The 25492-nt window shown below is 46.7% G+C and overlaps 1 long non-coding RNA gene across 1 annotated transcript in view; it reads left to right on the forward strand.

Moving 5' to 3' along the window:
* LOC135264060 (uncharacterized) overlaps positions 1–25492 on the forward strand; it is a 49984-nt gene extending 24492 nt beyond the window's left edge. Inside the window, exon 3 of the long non-coding RNA XR_010332588.1 lies at positions 22492–25492. This is a non-coding gene — a long non-coding RNA (uncharacterized LOC135264060). The remainder of the gene's footprint in view (positions 1–22491) is intronic.

A 25492-nucleotide genomic window follows, 5' to 3' on the forward strand; every position in this document is an offset into this window, starting at 1 on the left:
AGTCGGGGGTCATGGGAGGGGTTGAGATGGGTCTCCAGATGACTCATCGGATCATGGGAAAAAAAGATTAATATCAATCACACGTTTTCCACTGACGGTCTGATAAGACACTGCTGTTGCTGCACGTGCTGCAGTAAACATCCTGATGACATTTCAGTATGGCCCCTTTTTTTATCGAGGGGTGGGGGTGGGGTGTCACAGTAAATGTTTGGTAACTGCTGGTCTTTTTGTCACCGACGCAGTCTTACTTACTGTGCTGAGAGGACAGAGAAACCATGCGTGTGGGGTGTAGGGGTTAAAGAAACCTACTCTCCCACATGCTGTTTTTTTTGGTATATTAAATTTTTTTTAAATGCCGTGATTCAACCACAATCGTCTGGCCAAGCGGTGTGGAGGAGTGGCGGGGGCGGGGGCGGGGGGGGGGAGGTGTGGTGCTCTATTGTTTCACGGGTATCCTGGTCCACAGCTGGGTCAGTGTTTAAAACAAAAAAAAAAAAAATAGATAAAAGAAAGAAAATAGAAATAACAGAAAGTGAACGTTCTCTCTCTCCTGGTCCTAGGAGAGTGACTTCCTCACTATCCCCCCACGTCACTGGAATGGGGGGGCAAGGGGGGGGGGGGGTGTTGGCGGGCGGTGGGGCAGGGACAGGATGGGAGGGGGGGGAAGGGCCTGCAGGTGGGCTTCCACAGAACCCTGCCAACCTGCTTTAAGGGGTCGCTTTCCATGAACGGGGAGACTTCATTTCGGTCACTTGCCAGTCAAAACAGTGTTCGGTCTGGGATGGCGGGGCGCTCGGATAGCCTGTGGCGGTAATGACACAGATCGCCTCAGGAGCGGGACCGCTACGGTCCGTCCGCCAGCACTGATTTAGCGAGTAAACGTTACAGAGAACGGCGCGTTGGCTGCGCCAGCCTCCTGTAAGAACAATCGTCTGGCGAGGGCGTCCGGTGGAAGCGTTTGGCCTCGACGCGGCGCGTGCTTTAACCGGCTGACGCGGCCGCGGTCGTTCGCGGCGTAGAAGACGAGCGAGGCCGTGGGAGATCTCGCTTTTCGTCGCGCCGCCGCGACGACGGCTGATCGCCGGCCTCGATGACGGCACAGGAAGTTCTTGCGCTTCCTTGCTGGCCGTACGCAACATCCGCCACGCTCTCAGCCTCCTGCTCGGTTTGTGAAAAGAGAGAGTTTGCAAACACAAATGGACTCGACTGCTGAAGAACAACATTCTTTTTTTCCTGCCGTCCTTTGCCTAAGTGGTGTTGCTTTGGCGTGAAATTTGCGCTATAAATCTCATTACCACATTTGGCTGCAGTAACATAACCAAAATAACAAGGCACAGCTGGATTTTAATTGGTTTCATTTTTTTTTGTTTTTTTTTTTGCGCCCATAAAAGGCATTAGCCTCATATAATAGAAATGAAGTCCTTTATAGAGACAGGCAGGCATTGCAGCCTAAAGCTGTTAAGACCCATTTCTCTCTAACACATAAACAACTTTTTTTCCTGGCCGTGTTTTCAATACCCGGTTCCCCTTGTGGACACGCATGAATGAATTCCTCATTTTAAAAGGCACGGGGGTGGGGTGGGGGTGGGGGGGGGGGGGCGGTACCAGCAGAGCTTTAGGACTGATGGGCGTAGAGTAATACCAGGGAGGGAGGGGTACGCAGACTGCAGGAGTGTGTATCTCAAATAACCGTCAGCATCATCGCCTTCAAAACAAAAAAAAAAAAAACATTAGTAAAAATGACGAGGAAGTCTATGGGGAGGGGGATCAGTAGAGGAAGTTTAGGTCTGATACCCGGCCCCTGCATCCCCCCCCCCCATCCTCCCCACCAACACAGTGGACCCGCAGCGCCCCCCCCGGGATCCTCTCTGTGGCAGAACGGATGTGTTTAGCGTGGAATGCGTCGGGGGGGGGGGGGGGGGGGATTCGAGCGGTGTGAAATAAGACCAGCACTGCTCAGTGCGAAGGCCTGGTCAGGACCAGCTGTCAGAGACCCGTCATCGCGTTAGACGGCGAGGGTTAGACACGGCGTAGAACACGGGCACGCCGGCCGTATGGTCTCCATGACAAGCTCGAATAACACGTATAAGCTCCACCCCCTGACCCCCCCCCACCCCCACGTACCCACCCACTATCATAATTAAGAGATGACATCACCCACGTGTCTCAGGGTCTGCTTATCCAATCAGAGACGCAGAGACCAGGCACGCCTCGGGGAGCTGAACTGGGGGAAAGCTGAATAGGTTTGGAGCATGTTTTTTTGGGGTGCGTGTGTGTGTGTGGGGAGGGGGGGGGAAAGGGGGTGGAGCTCTGAATTGATGCGCTGGCCAATGACGGTTTGTCTTATATTTTCAGTTATTTTAGAGGCAAGCACGGCGCTGGGGGGGGGGACCGCGAGCTCCGCCCCTCAGTCAGGTACACAGCTGCAGTCACTCAGTCAGTCTGGGAGAGCCCAGCTCTGCTGTGGGCCTGCCTCCCTGCCCAACCAGGGGCTCTGGGATAGGAGGGAAATGAAGGTAGTCATGCACCGCACTCCCCTCTCTCCCTTTCTCTCCCTCTCTCCCTCCTATACTCCCTTTCTAGGCCTTACTCTCACCTTACCCTCAGTCTTTCTCTCTTTCCCTCTTCCTCTTCCTCCCTCCCGCTCAATTTCCTCCTCTCTTTATTTCTTCATCTCTCCTTCCGCTGTCTCCTCCTCTCTCCCCCTTTCTATATCTCCCTCACCTCCCTGTCTCTCTCCTTTCTCTGTCTCCCCCTTTACTCCTTCGTTCTGCTCCTTCTCTCTCCAGTGTCTTGTGGAGTGTGAAACTTTAGTTCTTCATCATTTGTTTTACTTTCACTGCTTGGGAATTTGTGTTTTTTTTTTTTATCCTGTCAGCCCTCAAATGAGCTACAAATTGGTTGCTTTGTGTTTAAAATGGCAGTACAGTTCACACCAAGCATTACGGTTCCTGTTGGTAAACCTCACCTGCATATTCTCAGGTCAGAATTGGGCTGGTTTCAATGTCCTCCCCCCCACCCCCAAACCCAGAAACATGTACGATTCAGAGTTCATGTTTCTCTCTGGAAGCTTTTAAAAGCTTGCTGGCTGTAGGCACATCTCGAGCGATTTCCGAAAGGATTCGTCAATTCGTTTCATAGCGTATCGTTACGAAGCAGCGCAGTGATTTGTGATGGGAGAACGTGCACATCTGACGAGCCCGAACTAATCGAGACCAGTTTTTTTAACTGATATGGCGCCGCGTGCTGATTGGGTGGGCCAGATGTTTACAATAAACGCGCCGGCAGGGGAACTCCCACAGAGATAATGTTTAGCTTGGCTAATCAAGCCGACGTTACCGGATTTCGTCGCAGGAGGTGAGTTAGAATGCGATGAAGGTCCACCCCCCCCCCCCCCGCCCCCGTGGTCTGATACTGTTCCCCTCAGAAACGGGAGACGTCGCACGTGTGGCAAAAAAAAAACAAATCGATAAAAAAATTGACAAAGTACTCTGTTGCTTTTGATGCAGAGTTTAGCGTTTTCTCAGGTGGTCCACCCGTAAAATCAGTTACGGGAAACAGTTCCTTTGAATGTAACAATTGGTTTAAATACTTCAAAGCATTTTGGGCAATTATTCAACCCCGGTCTGACCTTCAACTCGATGAGCGAAGTGTAACAACCTCTTCAGGTCCTCGACCTCTCTGACCGCGTGACCCTTTGACCCCCCTGGCCAATGAAAACCCACTCAGAAGAGGTGAGAACCAGATGGAACCCGTAATAAAAAAAGACAAGATGGATGACTCCTCTTTCCTAACAAAAAGTCAGGCAGGTTCATTAAGGTCATTGAGAATATATATGTGCGTTGAGAACATATATATTCTGGTACCGCTAGTGGTATTGTTTACTCAGTTAAAACTTATGGGGTCTTTCCTTGCCTGTGCACGTTATCTGAAAGCATATTCATTTTTTTTTTTTTTTATTCCGCATGAATGCATTCCCAACATTTTTATTTACATTAGTTGAAGGACCAATTTCTTACAGAACTCATTAGGGAGATGTGTTCCCGAATAACACTCAGTTAAATATTAGGGGGGGGTCAGACCTAAACTTCCTCTACTACTGGACTATAGACTTCCCACCAAGTAAAATGGCTGCTGGAGTTTTCAGGCTCCTACAAACTGCACGCCGCTAACTCCTCTCTCTCAGCACACGTCAAACAAAGGCCAAAAAGGGTCAGACCGATGCTGAACTCACTAATGGTGCCAGTAAAATATTAGTCTATAAATACCTCGGTTAAAAAAGTTTAGTGTTTTGGTGAAGAAGAAAACCCCGCAATAGTCACATGCTAACCGTTATCATTCTGAGCCGTTTGCTCAGTATCCAATAGGTGAGGTGCTGCAATATATACCAAATATATAACTTGTATCCCTTCATAGCAAGAGGGTCCTTGGTTTGAGTCCCAGCCAGGGCCTTTCTGTGTGGAGTTTGCGTGTTCTCCTCTGCAGTGCACTCTTACGGTCTGCTGTCTGTATTCATTGTGAAGCTGATGGCTCTTTTGTAACGGGTTTGTATTTGTAAAATGCACAGATGTATGTTGGTGTGCTGGTTGTATGTAGGTATGTGTTTATGAAACCATAGCATACAGTCCAGTGCAGAGCTGGCCTCTGGTATAAACACTCTATGGAGTCGTTTAGGGCCACAACCATTCCTGGAGCACACAGTTCAAGTTTTAAGTGATGGGGTGTGATTTATGTTGGAGCAATATGGCGCCACGACAACATTCTTGTTTTAGGGCTGCCAGACCCCTAGGGCTGGCTTTAGTGTAGAGGGTAGATGGACTTATGGATTGTATAATTGATAGTTGTAGGTGCCAAGTACACTATATGACCTAAAGTATCTGGACACCCCTTGGTCTGGGGCTGTTTTTTATGGTTTTGGTTAGGCCCCTTCGTTCCAGTGAAGGCAAATCTTAATGCTACAGCGTACAACAACATTCTAGATGATTCTGTGGTTCTGCAACAGTTTGGGGGAAGGCTCTTTCCTGTTTCAACATGACAGTGCCCCCAGGCACACAGCGAGGTCCGTATAGAAATTGCTTTGTCAAGAACTTGACTGGCCTGCACAAGAGCCCTGACCTCAACCTCATCCAACACCTTTGGGTTCAACTGGAAAGCCAACTGCAAGCCAGGTCTAATCACCCAATCAGTGCCCGACCTCGCTAATGCTCTTCTGGCTGAATGGAAGCAAATCCCTGTAGCAGTGTTCCAACATCTTATATAAAGTGTTTCCAGAAGAGTGGAGGTTGTCATAGCCGCAAAGGGTGGACCAACTCCATATTAATGAAATGAGATGATGGTGTTTGCATACTTTTGGCCATGTAGTGTATGTACCAATGTGTGTAGGCCCATAAATTGGTTGGGCATGCTTGTGTGCATTAGTGTGTATAATTCTGTGAGTTCAATAATGACTGTCTGAGTAGGTCCGTGTTCTTGAGGAATATACTGCCACTGATGTGTTTTAGCAGCTGTGTTGGCGCACACTCTCACAAACACGCCAGTCCAGTTGAGTCATTATCGTGTCCGAAGACAGGGCGAGACAAAAACGCTTTTAACCGCTCCGAAAGGGGGCGGAGTCACTGGGCAGGAAGTGTCCCGTTAAAGGCGCCGGGAGCGAAACGCTAGCGGCGCGACGCCTTCGTAACCCACGGCGACCAAACGAAAGAATAAACAGAAGTCTCAGGGAAAAGTCTAAATGGTAATTGTTCGGATCGCTGCGTCACGCTGTGGATGCTGTTCTGGGCTTCACGCGTGTTTTCTGCAGCGTTGCATCAGAAGCAACTGCTGGAAAAAATAACACTTATGTAAAATGTGTGTGCACGTGTGTGTGTGTGCGTGTGCGTGTGTGTGTGCGCGCAGATGTTGCCGTTGTTTGTTTTAGATCTGACTGCACATGTTTCATGCATTGCACATGTTCAGTTGTCTTGTGTGCTTGTTTATTTTTTTCTCTTCAATTAGATTAGTGAAGAGGCAGAAATAGCTCAATAGCTGGTGATTCAGCTCTAGATTGTGACCTTTACTGAAGTTTGAAATGAACAAACGGGGTTGAAAAATCGTAAACCGAGGTAGAATGTGCCGTTCCTTATCCTAATAAATCCCCCCGTAGCCTGCTCTGCCAGCTGAAGTTGTTACGAATCTGACATTTACTGTGGATATCTGTTACAGACATTAAGATAAACAAGTCAAGCTCACTTCCTGCCTGGCCTTTCGCATAAGCCAACAAACACACGTTTTGGGTTTTTTCACGATGACACAAAGGGAAATGTCTCTCTCTCTCTCTCTCTCTCTCTCTCTCTGTCTCTCTCTCTCTCTCTCTCTCTCTCTCTCTCTCTCTCTCTCTCTCTCTCTCTCTCTCTCTCTCTCTCTCTCTCTCTCTTTCGCTCACGTCCTGTCCGTCTGAACAAATAAACCCGGAAATGAGGTCACAGTTTGTTTTTGTTTTTTTTTGCGTCTGTTCCTAAGCGAAGTTTTTTTTTAAACATGTCGGATAATTGAACGTTCTTCAAACGGCCGTGGGAGACATTAGCGCTCGGCGTTTGTTTGGGTTTCCGCCGACCCGTCGGGGGGGTCGTGTCAACGGCTCTGCGAGGGCCTCGTTTGCTAAAGTCATCGCGGGAGACGGGTCACTGCCATCAGTGGACTTCCCTGCTTCTGCCATGTACGGGAATTTATGTGGAGAAAAAGCACTTAATACAACGGAATTGTAAAAAACTATATAAAAATCAGCTTTGGGGAGAGTGAAATTGCTTCCTGCCTCTTAGACAGGAAGTTCCTACCATGATTACTCCAGCTAATTGAAGGGAGAGGCAGGATGAGACTGCCATCAACACGAAGGGCTCTGTGCGTAACACACTGTGTACTGTACTAGACTCTCTCTCCTCGCAAACACAAAGGATTTCCCGCTATGACTCGTAACTTTGTTCCACTGGATTTTCTGCCATTTTGAATTAATAAAAATAAAAAGAACTGTTCGAGTCAGTCTCCGAGACAGATTCACCAATACGCGCGAAACTTGGTTTACGACATCTACAGCAGAATATCTTTAAATTGTATGTAAATAAAATCATTATGCAAAAATATGTGACTGGAGTGACCCAATAAACTTGCATGTGGCCGTTTGTTTCCTTTCTCTCTCTCTCCTCCAAAACCCAACTCCCCACCCCCCATCCCCCCCACAAGAAATTATTTTATTGTTGGATTATGTACGTATGCACGTAGCCTTTGTGGCTTCATGTATAAAAAGCAGAGTAACTCACCAAATGACTAATGTATGTTGTAAATGCATTTTGCAGTCTAACTTCTAGCCAGTTTATGTGGTGAAATTACAGCCCCCCCTCCCCCACGCACCCCCGACCGACCACGCACACCCCTTTCATTCCCTCTGGACCTGGGTAAAACACATTTTGAAAATGTGTTTATATATTTGAAACCAACTACTGCAGGGCTGTATTGTAAAAATACAAAATACAATTGTTTGAAAAGGGAAATTTTGTTCTGAATTCTGGTGAAAGTGGAAATTTATTTTTAAAAGTGTCTGTAACCTGTTGAAATTGTTCTGCTGTCTTAAATGGTTAATCATTTGACTCTGGTCTGAATGTCCAGTGCTATGAAATTCCTACTTCCTGTGTGCAGGGGTGTGTAGGTTTTCCCGAAAACGCGTGGCATTGTAATGGGAATATCCCGGGGGTGTGCAAGAGCGCAGCGGAACAGGAGCGGTGATGTCACTGGTCCGTGCGCTCCGAGGTTCATCCCCGTGGTACCGGCTGTCTCCACGACAACGCCGGTGCTTCGTCGCCGTCTCTGTTTGTCAAAATAAGAGCTTCTAGCCGCATGAGGAACAGGCCGAGGCAGAGACGGGGGGGAGGCCTGGTCCACAGCCTGTAAATCACACCTTAATGATTAGGGCTTCTGTAGTCTTGACCCTAGATGCCATCTCCTGAGAGGGCTTAGAAAGAGAAGTTGGAGTTCGCGTGACTGGGGTTTCAGGGATATTTGCTGCAGTAATTCAGCTTGGGCGCCTCGCTCAGGAACACAATGGCTGTGCCACAGCCGGGAGTTGAACCTGCAATCCTTGAGTTACCTCACAGTTTGTGGATCGTTATGCTGTATCATCATCCAGCAGTGTGGGGAAAAAATGAGTGAGACGTCTTTTGTTTGCTGTTGCCCGAAATCCAGGTTCCACTTAGCAAAAAAAAGTAAGAGCACTGTGATGAGGGAAAAAGACGAGTTGAAAAGTAAATTAGACTCCAGAAAGTGAGATGGGGTGCTTCTCTGCGAATCTCTCCTTCCAGGCATTTACCTGAAAAGGTATAGTCTGTCTGTATAGAAGAAAAACAGAGCTTCTAGCCGCATGAGGAACAGGCAGGGACGGAGGGGGAGGCCTGGTCCACAGCCTGTAAATCACACCTTAATGATTAGGGCTTCTGTAGTCATGACCCCACATGCCATCTCCTGAGAGGGCTTGGAAAGACAAGTTGGAGTTTGCATGACTGGGGTTTCCAGCAAATCTGATTCTGGTTCTAGCGATGTTTCGAGGTCACGTTGTGTCATAGGTCAGCTGATGGGCTGGCTTGAATCGCTGACCCCAATTGGATCGCCGATTGGTTGCAATAACCTGGTGTGTTCTTTAGTCTAGACTGCAGTAGTTTCAGACCTATAGCTGTGCCAGTAGGAATGTTTGTCCCAGACTAGGTACGTCTGATGTTGTCCTTGGCAAATGGAAAGAGTTGCGTTATTGCTCTCGTTCCTGCTTTGCTGCTGTTCATTATCATCTCTATAGAGAACGTAATCCACATCGCATTCTCAACTGCAGTTTCCCCAAGTATGAGGTCCAAAACTCTTAAGTTTGGCTCCCCAGCAAAACTGTGTAGCTCCCCCCCACCCCGCAACCATCCCAACACTGTCCAGACACTGTGCAACTGCACCAAAGAAACGTGAGACGAGTTTAGCGGAACGCGGTTACTCAGCGTCCGTCTGGAACCCGCTCAGCAGGCCTGCGGTGAAGCCGCTATGTGCCACGCAGTGTCGCCACGGCGACGGGGTCAGAGGATCATGGGTAACTGCACCTGTGCCACGTCGTACAAACTGTACTGTGCAAACGCAATTCACTGCATGTTCCATTCGGGTTTAGCCATTTAGCAAACACTTTTTTGCACAGTAATTTTTTAAAGTTTGCTGAAGTAATTCAGCTTGGGCGCCTTGCTCAGGAACACAATGGCTGTGCCACAGCTGGGAGTTGAACCTGCAACCCTTGAGTTACCTCACACTTTGTGGATCGTTATGCTGTATCATCATCCAGCAGTGTGGGGGAAAAACAAAGGAGTCGTCTTTTGTTTGCTGTTGCCCGAAATCCAGGTTCCACTTTGCGAAAGAATAAGAGCACTGTGATGATGAAGAAAGACAAGTTGAAAAGTAAATTAGACCCCAGAAAGTGAGACGGGGAAAAGTTAGCAGCTGGAATTGCGCTTCTCTGCAAATCTCGCCTTCTAGCCATTTACCTGAAAAGGTAAATGTCTGTCTGAAAAGAAGAAAAACGGTGCTTCATGTTACATGATACGTTTACATGTACACTGTGTGTGTGTGCAGGTGTGGGTGTCAGTGTATATAGGCATGTTCTTAATCCTCCCAACCCAGTGTATTGTGAAATGTTTTCCTAGGAGCTCGTCCAAAAAATAGTGAAATGTCTCCCTTCACGCCCCCCAAATCCCCCCTCTCCCATCCCCGGGGGTGTCTCCTGGGCCTGTTCCATCAGAGTCCAGGTGTTTATGTAAACCATGAAAGGAATTTTATCACCAGCCACATCCACGGTCCCAGCTCTCAAGACCACACATACAAAATGGTGGTCTGTTATATATGTTAATGGACCGTCGTTGTCTCTGTGGAGAATTCTCTAACTTTCTCTAGATCAATCATCCAAACCAGTCGGTACAATTTAATACGTCCTGCTGAAAATGGAAAGTTGACACAAGACCTGAGGGTGTTATTACAATTCCATTCCAAGTGCATTATGCAATGACTCAAATAAGTGTAATGATAATAAAAATGTAATTTCCCCTTATTTATGTGTCAGCAAATTATTTGCTGATATTTGCTTTGGGATATATGCATATTTTTAAAGTCTGAACAGCTCCAGTACAGCTGAACGTGGACCACTGGACGGAATGGAAAAGATATTTTATGCCCTCATCTGTTCAGTATGTAAGGAATGTATTTAAAATTTAAAACTGCTCCAGCCATATCTGAGTCTGAAAGGGTTTTGAACATTCATAAAGATTCACTTCTTATGACCAGATATAAATGTTGCGATGCTTTACTGTACTTCTGCTAGCCCCCAGAATCTCTTAAACATGGAAGTGCACTGGGTCGAAGTTTTGGCGGAGTTGAATATCTGGTCAGCGGATAGAGGGTCTGTGGCTGGCCTAGCTCTGTGCTCACCTGTGCTGAGCAAACAGCGCAGAAACGGTGTGGCCATTCTGTGGTGTGACCACACATTCCACTGACCAGTCTCTCCACAGGTGGACACAGATGGGTGTGTGTTCTTGCGCTCAAACATGTGCAGCGCTGGCGGATCGAGAGAGAGAGAGAGAGAGTGCGTTCACAGTGTTCCCGTCAACCCTTCTCGGACTCTGCTGAAGCAGCACGCTCATCGAGTGCACATCTGTGTAGCGGGATGCACTTTTCTTTACCATACTAAGTGTTGGTTTGTTTGCTTTAGTCTGCACTTGCCGATTGGGGGGGGGGGGTGGGGGCACTGCTATATGCATGCGGTCTGCTTATTTAACTGCAGTGCCACCCGGGGAGGGAGGGATTCGATCGAACGATCCGATTGGTTGGAACGCCATGTCTCACTGTGCAGCAGCGACCCCTGCTGGCCAGTGGTGGGTGGTGCCCGCTGCCTCACTTTCTGTAATATAATGAGCGTATTTATGCTTGGGACTACAGCGTGGTGTGGAGCACAAGTTAGTGTTTAGTGCGGCTAGCTTTAAAAGTGTGTGAAATATTTTCAGTTTCGTGTCACGTCACCCCCATTGGAAAGACTCCTGACAACTGCTAGAGGTATGATTGATTGCCTCATTTAAAACATTTGGAAACAGGTGTAAACTTTGCATTGGGTGCCAGAGATAATTGTCCCGGTCCAGCGGTCACTGTGATTGCTTCTAGGAGATGATATAGCCAACAAGTACTAGTGCAAACTGGAAGAATACTGTGTTCCTGAATACTAATCCAAAAGGACTGATTAAACACGAAAACTGTTAAACCTTGCAGTGATCTAATCCAGACGTTTGGGTTGCAGACTGTGTCCAATAACCCAGGGAGGGTGCGCTTGATTTCAAATCGACCATGACAGCAATGAAACCAAATTGGGGAGAAACATTTGTAATATTACAAAAAATGTCAGTAAAGAAGAATGCAAAAGCGAGTAGAGAGAGATTAACTGTGATCTGTGAAGATAAGAGAGCTCTCTTGACTGACGGGTAGGGCAGAACAATGTAATGTAATACCTTGATTTTTTTCCCCACTCTTTTCCTCTCCTGGCATAAGAACAAACAAGGGAGATGAAAGATAGGAAAATATCCTGTGTGGCTTTCTAGCCTTCTAATGTTTTACAAGTGATGGCATGTTTAGGGCAAATAATATACATGACAAGGATCTGCTAAGTGACCCTAATGTAATGTGATGGACATAAGTAGACATGATAGAGGAACTGTTCATCGCAATTACAACTTGCAATAAAGACATCAGAAGATAATTGGATGCAGATTCAGTAAATGGCTAAGGAGCTTGATTAAGCTGATGAGAAAATGATTAGCCCCTTAGCTTGGATATGCTCTTCAATTTCTCCTCCGTGGTTTTTGCAGTTCTGTCATTCTCGGTGTAGATATAGAGCTGTCCTCTAATTTCTGGAAAAAACAGGTAAAGTTCTCTCGAGTTAAGAGAAGCTCCCATAGTTATGTCTGAACTGGCATCTCTTGTCCGTCCCTTTTGGATATCTCGTTCCGACTAAAACTTTATTGTTTCCATCGTAAAACGAAACTAAACGGGTATTTGTGGACCTGTAATCTTCAACCTGTGGGATGATTTGACGTTTATACAATTTTTGGCCGGACCGCAACAGCGGGCCCAGCCCTACAGACGCGAATGTCTGTGACTGACTGAGTGACTGAGCGATGAAGTTACGCCATTGGTCAGCCGAGTTATGAAGTTACACCATTGGTCGGCCATGTCACGTGTGTTAGGTCCAGCCATACACTAGGTTTCCTAGTCTTGTTTACCAGGAAGTGCTAGAAGAAAAAACAGTGTTCTTTCTATTATGAAATGATTGGGAGAATAAAAAAAAACACGTTTTGGCGACGCATTTTCAGTGTGCTGTCCGTTCGAGCTGCGACAGGCCGGCGCACGCCTAGTTCCACCGACCCGCTACCGGGGCTGCTTTTGTTCTGCTCCGGTTCTGGCATTCCGCAGGCGGAGCATCGAAGCGTGTCCGCGGCGTCCCAAAGGGGGAACAGGCTTTTTTAAAAGCGCGTCTCTCTCACGTTTTTAAAGAGCCCTTTCTTCTGTGATGGGCATGTGGAGACAGCGGAGGGGTGGGCGGGGCCTGTGGTATTGTTTGAGACGGCGCTCCGACGTTTCGTTCGCTCGTGGGGGGGGGGGGGCTGAGTGAAATGGAGAACGGGCTCTTGTGAGTCCTGAGGACAGACGAGCTGATGCCTGCCCGGCCTAATGGTGCGGAAAAATAAACTGGGGGGGGATTGCTGAGCCTGAGCTTCCTCTGTGTGTGTGCGTGTGCCGTTTTGTGTGTGTGTGTGTGTGTGTGTGCGTGTTTTCTGTGTGTGCGCATACATGTGTGTGTGTGTGTGCGTGCGTGTGTGTCAATGTATTTGTGTCCTTGTTCCATTGCATGTAGGATTCCATGACTGCTGTGTTCTCTATCCTGAAGCTGCAATAGATCCTCCAGGTTAAATGAAAGACGTTGACCTGTGTGAAACGGGGGAAGATGGCTCACCGGTGAACCCTTTCTGTCCTGTTTAAGTCCTCCTGCCTTTATGATACAGATCACTGTCCCCATTGACCCTTTAGATTTGTGCCATTTGGCCTGTTTTATTTCCTGAGGCACTGGCACGCCAGGAGTGCACATCTTTGACCTCTGACCCATAACCCCAAAACGGCAGGGGTCAGAAGAGCGGGCCGTTCACAGATTGCACAGATGGGACGTGATTTTGGGTCACAGAACCGGGCCTGACCCACCTGAACCGCGTAAAATTGCTTACCTCCTCAGTCTATGGTTCTGGCACCATTTAAGCACGGTACCATTTTAAAGGTATTCTTGCACTTTTATCAGTAAAATCTGTATGATACTCATCCTTTTTACTTTACCCCTCTCTCTCTCTCTCCCCCCCCCCCCCCCCCATCTCTGCAGGTCAAAACACAGACTCTCAGAAAAAGGCTCTCTTGACGCCATAAAAAACATGTCAGTCTCTCGATTTGCAAATGGAAACGACAATTTTTACACTAATGCACTCCCTGACAGCTGAAACTCAAGATAAAAACAAGAAAAAAAAAGATTTGATAAGTTTTCAAAAGTTTTTACAGAGTGAACTTTGGCCTGACTCTTTCCAAACTCCTGTCAACGGGCATTCTGAGATGAGATGTTCCCTCACGCACAGGAGTTAAAGAGGGGGATCGCTGTGGAACTTAGCCGCACCAAAAGTACCCAAAGGCTCTCAGCGAGAATATTGACCTCTGACCTTTCATGCTATTCTGAGAAGCTTTTATACAAAGGCTGTGGATCAGCAAGTTAGTCACAAAACCAAAGTCTAAAATGAAGAGAGCCTCTCTCCCTCTCTCTCTTGAGCCATGAGCTGACCTTCTGGCTCAGTGTCCAGGGTCCTTGAGTTTAACCCATTGAAATGAGGTCACAAATATGTGATCGGAATGTTCTTTACCGAACATTCTACTGTCGCAATCACTGCTGGTATCTGAAAGCAGTGGAGTTCTATAACAATAACCTGGAATTTTGAAAAAACCAAAACGTTCCACAATCCCGCTCTTCAAAGGGTTAAAAGGTAACTCTTTCCGCAGAGAGAGCACGAGAAAGCGAGCGGGCGAAACACACCACCAATCAGGGAGGGGCTCTCCAACTGTAATGGCCGGTAAAGTAGGGGGTAGTGGAATTGACTTTGGGCAGAGGGCCTAAATCTGTGTAGTTCGGCGCTGGCTGCAGGAATTCTTGTATTCTTTTTTTATTGAGCGTTGCTCGGAGGCTGGCGTGAGCAGTAGCGATATATCACATGGCTAATGATGTATAATGTGGTTATTAATAATGTACTAAGCATTTATAACTGAGCTATATAGTACTGAGCCATTTTTTTAAATAACTTATGATGTATCGTAGGGGGAAAATAAAATATATTCTGACATATTTGGACGTGCATGAAAAAAATGAATTTATGTGTTTAGAGATTGAAAAAATATGCTAATTAAAGTTAGTATATATGTTATGAGGAAATAGCCCAGGCCCCATTGAGAAAGCACCACGCAAGGTTACAGAATTAATCCTGGTATGGTTACATATGCAACATACTTGTGTATTTAGAATGCACTGTATATATGACACAGTGCACAACAATGTACTGTATACACAACATGGTGCACAAGTGGTACGATGTGTGTATTTTTAAGGAAGAACAGAACAGTACAGTTATTGATTTTTTTTTTTAAGCGTCTGTGTGACTGGATAGTGTTCTGACGTGTTACGGACAGGCACGGGTACATACGTCACCCTCCACCGGCGGGCAGTGAGCGCGCTCAGTAAACACCTCAGCAGCTGCTGTCTCCCATGGCTAATTACCGCCAGCCGCGCCGTTTCTTTCAGTCTGTCTTTCCTGCGAGACGGCAGGCGAGCCGGAGAGAGTTCCTGAATGGATGGGGGGGACCTCTGAGGCACTGTTTGGGATAGGTGGGGGAGTGTGTGTCTGGGGGGTATGTGGGTGTGTGCTTTCGTGTGCCTATGTATGTGTGGGTGTGTCTGTGTGTGTGTGTGTGGGTGTGTGTTCATGCATGCGTGTGTGGCTGCGTGTGTGTGTAGGTAGATAGGTGCTTGTGTGTGTGTGTGTGTGTGTGCGTGTGCGTGTGGGTGTATGTGTGTTTAGGTAGGTAAGTAGAAGTATACAGACTTACTCAGGTTAGCATAACCATTATATGTGGGATACTAAAAGCTCTACCTGTTTTCTTTTTATATTCTATACTCTTTCTCTCTCTCACACACACACACACACACACACACGTCGTTTGGGCATAGGACAGGTCCAAAAAGTTGCTAAATTAAATGTCAACGTTCACTTAATTCATTAGCTTGAGTGTCTCCACTGATTACTGAGCAGCTCTGTGTGGTGCCTTAATCCCAGGATATCGAAACTCTGGGTGACAAAATGGCTTCCTCCACCCCGGCTGTGGACCGTCTGAGAACCGTGTCTGCTAAAAGACGTGGAATTCAGGACAACGCTTCTGTCTTTTCCCAGTCCTGCAAGCCCACTCGGATCGCATTTTACAAGAGGCAGCTGTATAAATAATTAAAAAGCACAAAAGCATGTATTTTCCAGAACATTCAAAAAAAAAATGTTTTCCATTTTCTTGTTATTATTATCCCAGGTGAGAAAATCTGCTTCCAGTGGGGTTTTTATTGATGGCAGTCTTTTTATTAGGGATGCTTTCCAGCATTGTTGGAGCCGAAGTGAGCTTTGCCTCGAGGTCTAAATACCATAGAAAGGTACAGAGTTTACACATTACAGAGGCTCATCCATGCACTACGATGTCGTACCTTAACCGAACGAGCCACCCAGTGGCTCATGGTTGAAACCCGCTGGAGATCTACCCCATTACAGGCTACCCTCGATTGTCCTGGTACTGCACAGCACCACGATGAAGTCCTATGTTGTGTTTAGTACCATAAAGCAGGTTGAGTACAGTTCAGATCTCCCCCATCTCATCACCTGTGGGCATATTGTCGTAATAGTCAAATACCTGGATCCCCTTTTTAAAAAAGCAGCGATTGTTCTGGAGTAACTCGATCCAAAAGAATCTGCCACCAGTATAGAGCGGCAGTGTCGGACCCCAGTACTTGGACGTCTGCAGTGACCGTAGTGTCTGGAGTGTTTCAGCACTACAGTGATTAGCTTGTCATTGATTGGCCGAAGTTCACAGGCACCTTGTTTCCAGAGCCTAATACTGGCTGCTGATTGGAGGGAACCGCAGACACTGCGGCTCTCCAGGCCTTTAGTTTGACACCCCCTGGTCTAGACTGCAGGAAATTGCAATGGATTTAGATTTTGTGCTCTGAGATCATTGAGTGTGAACGGTCTCAATCGACTCACCTTCCTGAGTATAGACCCTACTGGTGAAATCCACAGTGGTTGCTACGGCTGTGTGTGTGTTTTTGTGTGTGTGTGTGTGTGTCTCTGCATGTGTCTGTGTGTGTTTGTTTCTGTGTGTGTGTGTGTGTGTGTGTGTGTGTGCACCTGTGCGTCTGTGTGAGTGTATGTATTTGTTAATGCATCACAGAGTAAGTGTTTCTGACAGCCCTGGGGCCCTCAGTGCAGAGCAGCCTGCTGCCTGTCTCCACTGCAGGCTGGCTCCACTGCAGGCTGGCTCCACTGCAGGCTGGCTCCTGTGTGCTCAGCCCAGCCGGTGGAACATATGATGCTGCTGACGATCTGTGCGGAGTAACGGCCGAGGCGTTGGAGTCTCAACGTTTGGCGTCCTGAGGCGTCGCTGCTGTTTGCGTCTGAAAGAGATTGAGTGGGGAGGGGCAGTGCCCGGGGAAGGGGGACTTTCCTGGAAATATCTCCCTCATGCCGTTAGTTTACAGACGGCTGTAATTAAATTATTTTTTTCCCCTCGCGCGAAATTCATAAACCGTGGCGCTGAGGAGCGTGTGCCGAATCGGTGCGTGCGCTGCCACGGAGCACCGTGCCTCCCCAAATAAACCGTCCCGGGCGAACAATGGCATGGACCGGGGGCAGGGGCGGGTGTGTGGGTGGGGCGGGGGCATGGGTGACTCACAGCCCAGAGACAGAGTGCGCTCTGGGAAGAACAGAACGTGAAGTGCCTCCTGATTCGAGGACAGGATGAGTCACCGCTGATGACCCCGACCTGAACCCCCCGCCAGATTCACCGGGCAAGCCTTACGCCGGACTATGGAGTTCAGAGGTCAGTTCTGAAATGTGTTATTCCCACTCCCACCACTGTTCTACATAATTCACAAGAATATTAAACCAGAGGTGGGAAAAGATGTTCCTGGTAAGGAATCGTCTTTTCATGTAAAGCATCATGAAAGCGATTTGGGAGACGCTTTCATGTAAAGCGTCTCCCAAATCTCTCTTTCTCTCTCTCTCTCCACTCTCTCTCTTCCTGTCCCAACTCTCTCCTCTCTCCCTCTCCATCTCTCTCTCTCTTCCCACCCCCCCTCTCTCTCTCTCTCTCTCTCTCTCTCTCTCTCTCTCCCTCCCTCCTCCCTCCCTCCCCTCTCTCTGTCATGGCTGGCACCATGTCGCCTTCTCTATGATGTCACAGGTCTGGTTCTGGTTCCCATTGAAAACCATCCAGCTGTGCCCATAAATATCAATGTGCCATATTAGGTTTGATCATTTGAAACACATTCACACAATTTTATTGACATTATTATTATTACAAATGGAGATTTGTGAGGGGAAAAAACACATCACCACACACACACACACACACACACACACACACACACGCACAGTATACTGTCTCCAACTACAGTGTACTCAGCCCCTTCACTGGTTTATGCATCATGGATAAAAATGTTGAATCATAGTTATATAACTGTATTACATTACATTCATTTACCAGTCACTTATTTATAGTGCAGGATAAACAGAAGCGTATTCACCTGATTAATGTGAACAATACTGCCGGACCTGGCGAACGACTGTCCCAGAACATCGATTAAAGATCAGCATCACTGAAGCATTAGTGCGAGTTCACTGCTAATCAAGAACCAGAGTACGAATTAGCCGAGGACTGAGCCAAGCCTGCGAACCTGGAAACCAGCATCTCAGTTACAGTAATACTAGCTTTGTGTCTTCGCAGACACTGCGTTTTGAATTCGATCCGACATCCTGGCTCGCACACGCAGCTGAAGGTCTCTCCACATGTATTCATCTTGGTGTGCTGACACACCTTCCCCTGCTCTCTGGCCACTGCTTGCACGGCCCTGTCTAATTTACTCACCCCTTCCACTCGCCAGACAAATTAAAGTTTTCCTGCTTGCGGCTCATGGCCTGGCGCTGTCAGTCTGACGCAGCTACTTAAGGCCGTGCTGTTGGCTGTGCTGTTGTTCAGATGTAAGGCTGTGCTGTTAGCCTGATGTAAGGCTGTGCTGTTGGCTGTGCTTTTGGGGTAAAGTCACCAGTGTTAATTCAGTTCTTACAGACTTCATGCGAGTCCATAATGGTACTCCATTAGTGTGAAATGTACTATATAACTGTAAACTGTAGTCTGTAGTCACTATACCCTCTGGGGATTGGGATCGACCAGGATGTTGTTGGTTTGAGTCCCAGATTTAGCAGAACAGTTGCGCCCGTAGCCCCTGTATAACCGTATGGCTATTTGATGATGTCGAAATAAATTTTCACACCTTGCCATATATTTAACAGAACCCCCCCCCCCCAACAGCACCTCCTATCAATACCCCCACCCCCCCTTTGTACATTTCTTATTAAGATCCTGATGACGGAATGTTCCTTTTGCTTTTGCGCTGTCTGTCTCTCTGCTGACGGACGTTGTCTGAATTTTTATTTCGTCGAGGACAAATTTCCACGTCGCATGGGCAGTACTTTCTGTTCTGTTCTAGTCTGTTGAATAGGTGAATTTGATGTTAATGACGGTTCCCCTTCAGCCTATTTCCAAGGTCTTATCATACGGTAAATTGCTTGAATTGGGAAAAAATGGACAATGCAGGAAAAACTGCAGTGGCAGAAATGTAGACTTTTTTGTGGGAGGGAAACATCTGAATTGACCTTGGCTCACAATTAAAATAAAATATTTTCTTTCATGGCAACGCACCAGACGGCTTTGTCGTTTTGGTGTGGAATCAATTGAGCCCTGATGTTGGTTTTTCTGGTTTTTTTTAACTGATCGTGTCCATTAAAAATACACAGGCTTGTCTGCCAGGGAAGATTAAATGCTGGCAGATCACATCGAGATAATCTTGTGGTTCAACAGAATAAGGAGAAAGAAAAATATCACAGCAGTAGAGCGCAATAGGCCTGGTTTTCCAAGTTCACGTGTTTACAGAAGGAAATGAACTAATCCCAGGTACAAATCCAACGCAGAAACTGAAAAACTTCAGCTTCGATGTGAACGTAACTATTAGAAAAATATATACTCCCTCCCCCTGCCACAGCGTGTCGTTTTAATGAAATTTAAAAAAGATTTCATGCATTCTTAGTCATTTTTCTTATTTTTCCTACTGTCCATTTATTATATTATTTAACCATTTAACAGATACAACCACAAAAATGTAATTATGTAACTGAACATGCTGATGTCACAATCACTACTGGTGATTGAAAGCAACAGAGTTCTAGAATACTGAAAAAAAAAAACATTTCAAAAAACCTGCTCTTCAAAGGGTTAAGAATTACTGTTTTATCTCAAAACAAAAGCATCTATGAAATGAATGGGCGTCCTTGCAGAAATTTCTTCCAGGAGCAGAGGGAATTTTAAAAATTCTTTTGCGTGCGTAGCTTCTATCTCGACGCGGCCCCTGGCTGTGCTCAGAGTCCATTTGAGATCCATCTCTTTCCCGCTGACCCTAACGTCACCCCGACTCCTTCGGCCTCGAAGGCAACCTTACACCTCGGCCTTCACCTTGTCTGGAGCCTGGAGCCAACCTTAACGCGAGGGCTATCGTGTTCTCTCCAGAGGCTCCTTCCGTGGTCGTCCTTGAGGGATGGATGTTAGACTGTTGTTCCACTAGGGCACCATTTTAGGTCAATACAGGTGCTCCCCTGTCCATTTAGCGCTCCAAACCCAAGTCCTGGAGGGCCGCAGCAGCTGAAGTTCTTGGTGGGTGCCCGCATTCGAGTGCTTCATTTAAGTAATTGATTGTTTAAGAGTCCACACACACACACACACACCTCATTTCCTAGACTATTAAGTTAAACCTGCAGTCACTGCGGCCCTCCCGGACTGGAGTTAAACCATGAACTCCACCAGCTGATTTCGCTAATTGACTCTACCTCCTGGCTGAAGAATTGAGCCAATTAAGCAAATCCAGGTGACTGGAACAAAATACTGGGGGGGACTTTAAATTTGTGAACGTGGATTTTTCCACCTCTGATTTTTGGGAATACAGCCGTACGGGCATGAGGAAAGAGGAAAGGGAACCGCTGGAAAGGTAATGCTCTGAAGGGTTGCTCTACTGCCCCCTGTAGGCCAAAATGAATGTCCTGTGAAAACGGCGAAAATAAAATAACGTGTGGAAGATCAACTGTCACGATATCCATAATCTCACGACGCTCTCCGTGTTCGTGTGCCTCCGGCGCGTTTGAATTTCCGCACCCCGTGGACGTGGCCGAGAGCCAAAATAGCATTCGCGGTTCGCAGCTAGCGAGGCCCGACGTCTCTCGCCCTCCGGACGGCTCGTCAGTCCGAAAAGCGCTTTTGACGATAAGCGTTCGCTGTCACAGCACGGCTCTAAGGAAGAAGAATGAGCCCGGAGAAGGAAAACGTTTTCCGAACCTTATGTCATTCAAAAAAAAAGAAAGAATCATTCCGTTTGCTTGTAACTGTATTCAAACCGCCATTAGCCAAATTCCCTCAGCGCTAGCCTTATCGATCACTGTCTGTCCTCCTGCTGTGTGGAAAAGACTCTCAGCTGTGGGGGAAGGTTAGCATTGCACTGCACAAAGCTCGGGGGTCACATTGCACAAGACTCTTAGCCGCCTCAATCAATCAGCATTCAATAAATGAAGGGCAATACAGATACTCGGCTGTATGCTCGGTGTTAAATCAACCGTGATAGATTACATTTTTATGTTGGGGCAAACGCTAACGGTTCTTAACTGTAGCAGGTGTTGATTTCAAAATGTGAGCCGGTAAACTAGGGATATGGACCCAAGTCACTGTGATGGCACCCACTGACTCTTCCTGGGCTTGGTTAAAGGCGTTTCTGAAGCCCAAAAAGTGCAGTCTGTGGTCTCTGCCATGTTGTAAGAAATTGGAGTCAGAGACCAGTAAATTTCATGGTGCACCGGTGTTCCCCACTAATTTAAATGAGCACCCCCCCCTGTCTTCAGTCTTATTCATAAAGGGCCGGTGTGGCTGCAGGCTTTCCAACCAAGCAGTTACTCACCTGACCTGATTCTACTAATCAGCAACTACAATCTTTGCTGAGGACCTTGATTGGTACTGGAATCAGGTGTATGTGTGTAATCAGGTGAGAATTTAACACCGTTCTCCCTCACTCACTCAGTAGCCCACCTCCTGAACTGACACACCCCCCCCCCCCCCAAAATAAATAAACAAATAAATAAATAAAAAGAGCCTCTAAAAGTGGGCGTGGCTTGACCTCTGATTCCTTTCCTTCTTTTGGCTTCCCAGGCATGCAAAAAATGAAAAAACATATTGCAAAATTACATGTAAAATTGCAAAAGCAACATCTGAACTTATTTTAACTGCCCTCTCCTCAGTAAACCCCCCCCGACCACCCCCCCCCCCCCCCCATCAGATCCCCTCATTCCTGACTGACTGCTGTAACTCACGCGCGATTTACGAGCTTCTCCGTCGTCGCGGCTCCTGTGTTCCCTGTCCAGCGTTGCAGGAGTGAAGGTCCCCTTCTGGGAGAGGCCGTCTTTTGAGTCATGCACCCCAAATTTTCTGATGAAACCATCTGGCTCCTCCGTATTGTCCCTGTCCAGTTCTTTGGAATGAGGTCATTTTGAAGAATTGCTGAGCACCGGAAATGTTCTAAATTTCTGAAACGGCTCTGCATTTTTCCGTGGATGTGTCGTTTGCCACTGTTGGCCAAAAAATGTCTTGGATTTTGAGTTGTACCCGTTTTATTAAACTGACTTGTGGTGAACCGAGCTTTTACAAAAGCTTGTTCAACATCTGTCGATTTCTTTGTTTGTTTGTTGTGAGCAGTTCTTGAAGGCCGTTCTGTATTTTGTGGAAGGCCCACCTGTGGTTTGTGATAATAGTTTTGCAACACACAGTGCAATAAAACATATTGGAAAAATAAAGCAAATAAATAAAGAATAAAACTTGAATCAGCACCTTTGAAAACTTGTGGATTTTTTTTGACCATATCACTGCAACTTGTCACTGTGTTATCTTTCTCTTTCTCTCCCCCCCCCCCATCTCTCTGCTTGTGTGTGTGTGTGTGAGGGGTAAGCATGATACTAACATGGTTAAATTTTGTTTTTACAGGGACTCAAAGGCTCTCCTCCCTGTCCAGATTCTCTGGTAAGAGTCTTCCTCCCGTCTGTGGCAGCGCCAGTGCAGCATACCATTTCCCGGGCGTGACTCGATTTGATTGGTTCAGGCGAGCTGAATGTAGTGAAATGGACCGCTTTTTTCAGCGTGGTGACAGCAACACCCTGTGCTTGAGACACGACATGTAAATATCGCTAAAGCGGGAAGCACACGCAAGCATGGGAACCCAGGTTAATAAGCAGATGGAGGGGGGGGGGGATGAAATGCATTCTCCGCTACAGAAAGCTGAAATAAGCGATCACCCTCCTGAGCATGCTCGCTCACTGTACTCACGCAGCGCCACAGCTGACGGAACGGACCGGAGTTCGGAGTTCAGGCCCTGTGAGCCAAAATGGCTCCTCGGCATCTGATTGTGGTTAACGTCAAGCCGAGCCTGACTGACAGAGAGAAGATACTCTGGGTATGAAGAGACATGTTTAGGCATAACTCACTTATGTCATCCTAAAGCCAAACAAGAGAGAATAAGAGACCGTTCATACACACATGTTGCTTGATTTTGTTTTTTTTTTGGTTTTGTGAAACCATTTGAAAACTGTTATGAATTATTTCCTCTTTCCTAAGCGCAACTGAAATGAGACGTGCAATTCCTTACAATATTTATTTTGGATAGGGTGTCTTGGTATATGCTTACTTAATTAATCAAGTTTATTTCCAAAATATACCATTCACATGATTTATTAGCAAACATGACCACATATACGGTTAGTTTACGAAGTCATCATGTTATTTTACACACATCTCTTTATCAGAGTGTGGGTCAGCATTGGTGCATTCTCTTCATCATAACCACGTGCAAAACCCGACTGAAAAGTTTACTCTAATGTGTTTATTTATGCATGCCGGTGGGCCCCATTTTCGATGTGTAAACCAGGCACAGGGCAGAAACAGGTAATGTCATTTTCAAATGTTCATCTTGTTTTTTTTATTGAGTTGAAAAATCTGTCCATGATGAGGCCAACCGTGTTTGTTTTAGAGGAGTGACACTGTAGACTAAAATCCAAATATTTTCTCCCCGTCTCCAGTTCAGATAAATGTAGTCCGCATCCGTTTTCTGCGCATTCTACGTATTATCTCTTTGGACCAACCTTAACATTTCCTTACGTCGTGTTGCACACATTTGTGAGCGGCAAACCAATCGCTGACTCTGCATGCTCCAGTAAGGACAGTTAATTTGTATGACATTAGCGCTTGATGGACTGTCTGCCATCTTGGCTGGGAAGATATAAGATGCACATCTGGCCACTTTGCATCACAGTTACCCTGAACTGTGGGTTGGTACAAAACTGAAAGTTGATTTGATTCTATTATCTGTCTTCAGTACAGAACAGACATACTGAACAGTGTGTGTGTGTGTGTGTGTGTGTGTGTGGAGAGATAAAGAGAGAAAGATTTATAGATAGATAGATACACAAAGAGAGAGAGGTAGAGGAAGACTATGCCATTTGCTTGGTTAAATCCTGCTTTTACTAGGACTCAAAAGGTCACTTCTCCAGAAAGGCTATTTAGTCAAAGTCTCAGGCCTCCTGGGTTGACACTGCTCGTATAAATTCAGACAAATGTGACTTAATGCACCTCCTGTCCTTCCTTCCTCGGCCCACATAATTGATTTGAACAGTTTTAGTCTTTCTTGTCATCCTCGGGATTAATGGTGTGTTAGCAAAGTCGTTCCCCTTTGAGGAAATGGCGTGAGAATTAATTCCAGAACCGCAGACCGGTGATTCCCGCCAGCTCAATGCTGCCCTCTACAGGAGCTCGGTGGAAAGTGCAAGCGCTAACGTCACAGGCGCTAACGCAAGACTGCTCTCCCATTCAATCAGTGGTTACTCACAGTCCAGTGAGGTTTGAAGGTATGTTGTGACACTGACACTAAAACAATAAGGATGGGTTTGATTTGTTTGTAGATGTAATGTTGCCAGTTTGAGGCTTTTCTGAGTTTACCTGGCACCATTGCTGTGTATGATGTATGGTGTTCTGTTACCATGTTGTAACTACACAATAACTGTTCTTCTTTGGCGCCGTTCATGATGTTATCTGTGTGAACAAGGACAATTCATTGAAAACAGACTGCTCTGGCTTTGATGAGGGGAGAGTCACTCCTTGAAACTGTCAAAACAAAAAGCAGATTCCAAGTCATAATTCATAGATCCAGGTGTCAACAGATTGCCTTCTTTTGTCCGTGCACGAAATGTTGCCGTTACATTTGCCTTCATGCATTTTTATAATTTTTCTGTTTTTGCAGTACAGTACCACAGAAGTAAAGCAGGATGTTCACTACGTAAAGAGCCAGCTGTTCCGCATTATGCTTTTTAATCGCACGCAGTTGTTCGCTGTGAGTTGAAAAGGTTTGCTGCATGGAGACGTTCATGTCCTGTTCCGCTGCTTTAAAGGGTCACCATGAAGACTGCCATTTTCCTGGAAAGTGAACAAAAGAAAAGTTCCTTTTACGAAGCAATGCGCTGTGCTCCACGCAGTCCCACAACCCACCAGAGCCCCTGGCAGCTACCAGTCATATCAGAGGCTTTCCCACATCACTGCTGATTGGTTAATGCCAGGAGTGCCGATAAGGGACGGGACAGTCAGGACGATTCCATGGGCCCTGACTGATTGGGGTCCCCCAAAAAATATCAGAACATTAAATGCACAGGATGCACTGTTCCTGTTTGTGTAGTAGCTGCTCCCAGGCTTGTCCAGCTGCGCAGAACTGCGCAGGTTCGACTCAGAGACATAAACAGCGTCAGGGGATTTCTGTCAGGAGGTGATGACTTGTCCTGTCAAATCTCTTCCCTCTCTGTCCCGCACCCTTGTTGAGAGAATCTTCCACAAAAAGAACTGTCATCAGGGGCACTACAAATAGCCACAGAAATCCCTAGATTGAAGTTCTTTTTTCCCCAGATCAAACTGTACACGTTTTCTTCATTAAAGAAATGAATCATGA

The sequence above is a fragment of the Anguilla rostrata genome, chromosome 9 (assembly GCF_018555375.3).
Source record: "Anguilla rostrata isolate EN2019 chromosome 9, ASM1855537v3, whole genome shotgun sequence".
Taxonomy (NCBI): domain Eukaryota; kingdom Metazoa; phylum Chordata; class Actinopteri; order Anguilliformes; family Anguillidae; genus Anguilla; species Anguilla rostrata.